The sequence below is a fragment of the Perissodus microlepis genome, chromosome 23 (assembly GCF_051167445.1).
Source record: "Perissodus microlepis isolate ML-2025 ecotype Zambia chromosome 23, ASM5116744v1, whole genome shotgun sequence".
In the NCBI taxonomy this organism is placed as follows: Eukaryota; Metazoa; Chordata; class Actinopteri; order Cichliformes; family Cichlidae; genus Perissodus; species Perissodus microlepis.
The window spans coordinates 37,991,835-37,998,764 of NC_140482.1; positions in this window are offsets into that span (position 1 = coordinate 37,991,835).

Sequence of the window (6,930 nt, forward strand, 5' to 3'; positions counted from 1 at the left end):
CTCTCACCAGATTGCCTTTTAACAGAGCGGCTCCAGGCATCATTCGAATGTGCGAGAGATGCCGATGACTCATCGGGTTACTCTTTGCTCACGATTAGACGAGTCTTCTCCTTCTCACTTATTATATGTGGCTAAACAAATGTGATGCCAAAAGCTGATAAGTGTGAAATAATATTGCCTGAGCAGACCCTGGCGGTGTGTTAGACAGCCATGAAGCTGAAAAAACAGGTTTCACTACTACAGTGTTGTTTTGTGAATTACCCAGTGAAAAAAAACAAAAAAAGGAACAGTGACATTATCAGTTTTATTGTAATAATTTCCTTTTTCTTGCAATTATACAAGAAAAAGGTGTTTCGATATGAATATAACCGCTCTCTGAAGAATATGAAGCACCTGCTTGAAAATACAAGCTTGGATGATTTATCTCTGAAGCTTAAGAATAAGCACATATGCTTGTGCAACTAAATGAGACATTTGAGCAAAAATAGTTTTTAAAAAAAGATAAAAGAAAACAAGAAACCAATAATAGCAAGAGAGCCAGGCAGACAGGGAGAAGGATGATGGGAACGAATAAGTCGGTCAAACCAAAAAAAGTAAAGAAAGTAAAGAGGAGAGCAGGAGAAAACCCTAGAAAGCTTATTATGCACCATCTCCGTCCCACGCATTCTGCCTACGCTCCCTCTCTCCACCGCCTCCTCTTCCTCCTCTCCTTGTTCAGGATTCTGCTCCATGCATCCCTCCCTTTCCTTTCTCAGCTGCGTCATCCAGCTCTTCATTGTGTGCACACCCCCACCCTCCTCCTACCTCTCTGGGGACGGAGCAGAACTCTCCACAGCTTAGCTTTGTTATTACATGCTGGCTGAAGCGTTTGGGCTTTTTGTTACAGCCGCTATGCTTCATGATGGGTTGAAAGACAAAAACACACCCACACACATGCAGACATTATTGCACACACTGGAGAGGCATTTATTTATCAACTGGCATGTAAAATCCGTTTAATTTAACAGTAGTCATGTGTTTCGATGCTTGGTGAAAGATCCCACTCGAGCATTTGGATGCATTTTTTTTATGTTTGTGTAAAATTCAATTTATTCCTGAAGGGCGGCTGAAAAAAAAACCCTGAATGTTGATATTTTCATTAAATAGTCTGAATGAGAGGGTCTCATCATCTGTCCTCTTCATGTGATGATACAAACTCTTTTTTATACTGACCTTGAACCTGCATCTGCGGATTGAGCTGTTTTATCTCTCATGATTATGAGTTTGGGCTCGGCATATCAGCCTGTAGACTTCTGAGTAATCCTCACTATTTAAATATCACTGCTTGTGTGCTGTCTTTGCCTCCTTTGTCTACACGACTGGTGCTTCCAAAACAGCTCTCACTTGTCACTTGTTGGGGCATGAATGAAGGGTCTCTCAGGGTGTCTGGCACAGGCTGTTGAAAACAAATTCTCTGGGTACCGTGGGTTGCAGAGTGGGACCCCACTGGGATGTGGGGAGGCTGGAGGCTGGGCTTTGTTATGTGCTATTTATTTAACCTATCACACAAGCCCCAAGGCACCGAGTATGATAAGAAACCTGCCAATAAGAAATTCATTTTTCACTGCCCTCAAACAGACAAGCATACAAATGGTATTATTACTATTTTTACATTTGGCCAGTGTAAAGATATTTAACATAATGATGGGTATACCTTTACAAACTGATCCGATGAAGGTTCGCTTGGTACCCAGTGTGAGCTGCTACCCAGTTTATTCCATGAATGTGCAGGTGTGAGTCTCACATGCAGAGCAAACTCTAGAGTTTCCAGTTCAAATACGGTTGCTGTGAAAATGTTAGAATTCATCTACAGCAAAGTGAAATTCAAGGAAACCTGATGGAGTAAATGAGACTCACCACTGGTCTTTTACGCACAAGGTGAAAAGAAAAAGGAATTGACATCATTAATGACAGGCCACAACTAGATTTTCTGTTATATTTAAAGCACCAAGCACTGATGTCATTTGGTGTTAGACCTGTAATGGGCAGGTGCCATGCTTAGGCTGGAACAGGCTTCAGCTGGATAAGTGGTTGGAAAAATGAATGGAAGGACACCTGTTATTGCTCTTAGATAGCAATAAAAATGCTAACAGTGTTCTGCTTCAAACAGGCAAAAGTTTAACCCAGCAAATGATAAGCCGGCAACCACACTCCTAATTTATATGAAGCTGATTTATGCCTAAGTACAAACTGTGCTATTATAATTTGTAGTATTAGCAAATCCCTTAAAAACACTTTTGCCACACAAACGTAAGCAAACAAGTCAAAAAGAATGGACCAAAACCAAAAGTAATTTTCTGACGCCAAGTGCAAAGTATGAAACCAGACAGCATTTGTGAATCACCTCAGCTCTCACTATAAAAAGCTCTTTTCCAAAACAGCATGTCTTCACCCGAGTTCTGTGACAATGAAGTGACAATGAGGCTTTTGATGATTAATTTCTAAAGCAGGGGTGTAGTGTTAATATTCAGAGACGCAGCTGTAAACTTGCAAAGTCCTTTTATGGGAAAACAGGAAATAACTTCCCGTAATGGATATCAAACAAAAAAAATAAAAATCTCCTTTCCAAAAATCATCTTTATTCAATCAGAGATAACAAGTGTTCTTGGACTAAAATGAGTGTTAGGTGCCCCCTTCCTCTTTCTGACACCACCCGCCTCCTTCACAGTGTGCTTCTCAGCTGTGGGTTTACTGATTAGCCAGATCCATAAATAAATAATCAAAGAGTAAGCGGCGACATTCCGCTCGCCCTCATCATCAGCCTGTGCTATGCTATCAATCATGCACATCATAACACAAATGACACAGTGGCCTTTTTAGATCATAATTTTAAGTATATTAGAATACTGGTGATAACTGAGAAATTTAGAGACATTTTTTTCCTTATCTGATGAATTTTTAGAGTTGGAAGAACTCGAAAAGTGTGTCTCAGTGTACGTCCGTTGATGGCGGGAAGGCAGAGGGACAGCGGGATGAGGGGAAAAAAAGAAGACAGAGGAACATACAGTCGGTGTGAGTGTGACTAAACTGACTGCAGCAGAATGACTCACCCTGTTGCTATGGCAACCTAAAGACACGCTCTCCTCTAATGTGCGATTTCAACAACTGGTGGATCGACGGCTAACAGGGACGGGGGGAATGTACATTTATGGAAATCACTGAGGGAAAAAGGGTTGCAGAGGGCAATGCATGGGTGCAAGGAGCAGACATAAAGCCTCTACTGCAAAAAAAAAGCAAGCGATATTAACAAAACCAAAGGCAAAATGCCCGGCACCTCTCTCTCTCCCTCTCTCTGTGAGTCTCTCAGCACTGCAGTATGAAACCCAGCGGCTCCTTCTCCACTGTAGTGGACTGCTGTGTGTGGGTGTTAAGCTTGAATGCCCTTGGTAAGTAAAAGTCATGTAGGATAAAGTCTGGCCTCCCACCACAAAACTAAAACCCCTTTAGATTTCATTTCCAGCCAGAATTTTCTGGTGATTTGTAACCACTGTAGCACTTCCTCTAATTCACATTCAGTCACCTCTGGTGATGCACAGACGAATTTAGCTCAGTAAAATAGCAAATATAAATAGCCATAAAAGTATTACTTAAAGAGAATGTAAATACAGAAAAACAATGGTTAAACATAATAAGTACTGAGCGGAGGATGTGCTCCTGTCATTTCAGACACCAGACTTGCTCAGTTGACAGAGTGATAATAAATGACAAAGGTAGGAATGTAAATCCAGTCTTATATCACGATGTTGCTCATCACTGGCTTCATGAATATTTTACATTCCCCCCACCATAAAAGCACAAAATAAAGCACACAATTAACAACAAAACAGGAATAAGATGTTGGAATCTGATTTAAACAATTTCTAAACAGCTACCGGTGCACAAATATACCAAAATGTTTAACATAAATTATAATATGGCACAGCCTCTTGAAGCAAAGACTTTCTTCTTCTCTCGACTGCTCTGTTTAGGAGTCACCACATCATCTGCCTCCCCCCAATTTATCCAGGCTTTGGATCGGCAGTAGCAATACGCTGGGTTATGGGCAGCCTCAAAAGATACTTTTATTTCTCAAAGATATAACCTTCTGGGCTATAATTGATGAAGTTGTCATGTTGCAGAGAAAGTTGAATGGAGAAATAAATAAAAGAATTCATTCCAGTGTGATGCGTGAAGCAAATCACAAAGTCCAGTTTTTGTCCTCAGATTCTTTGTTCTCTTCCTCTGCCCTCCCCTCAGCAGGAACGAAGAAAACCATGATTACTCTTCCACCTTAACAACACACCCCTCCCCCCAAATCATTTCTGTACAATCCCTAAATTGTGCTGAAATAATGTGTGCCCTCAGTTCAGACTGAAGAAGAAGTAATCTAATTTCCTACCACCACATAAACAAGACTCCAGTCTGACATACTTAACCTGCAATTAATTGGCAATAGAAAATGAATCAGACCATGTCCCTCTTCACGTCCTACCATTCTGGAGGTGGGGGCGAAAAGAATGATGGTCCTCATGTTTAATTTAATTGGTTCCTGTGTGCACACAGTCACATTTCCAGGCAGCTCATTAAGCTCTCCTATGGAAAAATAAATGTTCCAATTCAAAAACTAACACAATAAAACTAGACAAGATCATAAATAAATAGATATAATTTCCCATGTGACCCTCAAGACAGGTCTAACTTCAGCTGTATACTGTAATGCAGTGAGGCAAACATGTAATAACAGCAAATGAAAGGATTATTCTCTATAACTTCTGCCCGCCTACCACAAGAATACGCTGCCTGGATCTGTGATTGAGGACGCTTGATTATAAACGAATCTGAAGAGACTGTTGTAATGTAGCCCTTCATCACCACGTTTGACTCACCGCAATAAAGAGTCACTGCAATAAGAATGCTGAATCAGAACGCTCCTAAAAAAGCATATTTGCATAAAATCAAATAAAGAACAGTGTTGAAGCTTTTTGATTGAGTATTCAGTCAGAGATGATTGATGGCTGTGTGTCTACACGTGAATGCATGCTTGAGAGGGCATGTTGGCTTGCTGATACCGGCACCATGCTGTAATTAGCCAAACAAGAGACAATGACATATTGAGCACTGCTAGCACCTTCTGTTAGTCAGCCTACATATGTCTCTTCAGGCCATAGCTGCTGACACAACTACATTTAGAAAATAATTCAAATGTAACCCAGTGCATGCATCAAAGATGCTACGCATGACTGTAATCTTTTTCATTAATCTCCAAGTAGGTTTCCTAAAGAGAAGACTTTAGCAAAGACTTGGTTCCTTTCTTATTAGTTAAATCAAAATAGCTGCAATCATAAACTGAGCAGCATGCAAATGTCTGACTTCTTTTCTATAGGCAAGAATAAAAAAGTGTAATGACTTCAATGATTAAAGGGAAAAAACAATAAACAACATCTGCTTAATGTTAATTGATACATGATGGATTTTTGTAAGTAAACAGTGTTCACCTCTTTTGTTTAGAAGTGGTAAACACCTGCAATCGTCCCAGCATGAGCTTATTTACTGCAAGCCCAAGCAGCTCCTTATTTTGAATTATCCACTCCTATTTAAGCCATTCCTAACAGCACGTATAGCTATTATTAACCATTGTGGGTTGACGGTTATTTGCATACTGCTAATAATCAAACTGCAGGCCTTAATCATTTCTTTTAAATGATCTTGAAGCCAGAATAGCCTGTAGACATACAGGTAATCAGACACAAACACATCATGTCTCTTGTTTCTAGACACTGAAACAGATAATCATTACCAACTTGTCATTAGACGTGCTCTTGTGAACCTATCTCCTTCATGATGAAGTGTCTCATCACGAAGCGGTGGGGGTGTGGGGGTAGAGCCATTTTCCTACAAGAGCTCCTTCATGTGATGAGAACAAAAGGTAGCTGCAAAAGCTAGGAAAGCATGGCGGAGAAAAGGTTAAAGGATTTAAGTACAGAGCAACAAAAGTGAGCCAAGGAGTCGGGAAACACTGAAAAGGGACTGAGGGACTGAGGGGCTGCGTGTGCGACAGCTGAGTGAAAGATGAATGAGACAGCTGAATACGTGTGGGGAGACACATTTGGAACAAGACTCAATTCGCTGCATTTATCGGTGCAAAAAGGTCTGGCACAAACAGCAGGTCTAGACAGCTCTCTGCAAAAATCAGGTCATATTATGTAACGGTGACTGTTGATGTTGAGTTCATATATTTTCCTCAAAAAATGCTTTCAAATATTTTTTGAGCTCTTGTGGTTTTCCTGTTTGAGTTAAGTAATGCGCAAAAGAAAAACAAAAAGCTGAAAAAGGGGAAATTTTCTTCTTCTATAGCGTAAATAAAAACCAGCTATAACTCTTCTAGCCTAGACATGAAGTGGTTTGTATCAGTGTAAGTAATAATCAATAATAACCATAATAAAGACCTATTATGCACAGTTTTGATTACAAGTTATGAGATACAAGTTATGTAACAGTTCCTCTAGAAAATTTAAACAGTGGTTCAGTGTTCAGTCCTGCCACCTCTCAAGAGGGTCCTAAGTTCGAATCCTATAGGGGCTTTCTTTGTGGAAGTAGCGCGTGCTCTTCCTTTGTGAGCCGGGGTGGTCCGACTTGACCCCATCCAATCCACAGACATGCGTATTAGGTTAACTGGCAATTCTCCGATTCTATTTCTATTTCTAATTCCATTTGCTGTGGGTGTGAATGTTACCATTTTTACATGTTAGACCTGTCCCATGATAGCTGGGATAAGCCACAGTGGCAGCAGTACTGTGGAACTATCCTCTTAAGATTCTCACCAAAGAACAGCTTCTTTTCTTCCACAAAATGATCAAAAGTATGAACAAAGACTTAGAACAAATAGATATTTTATTCAGTTTTAAGAACTCT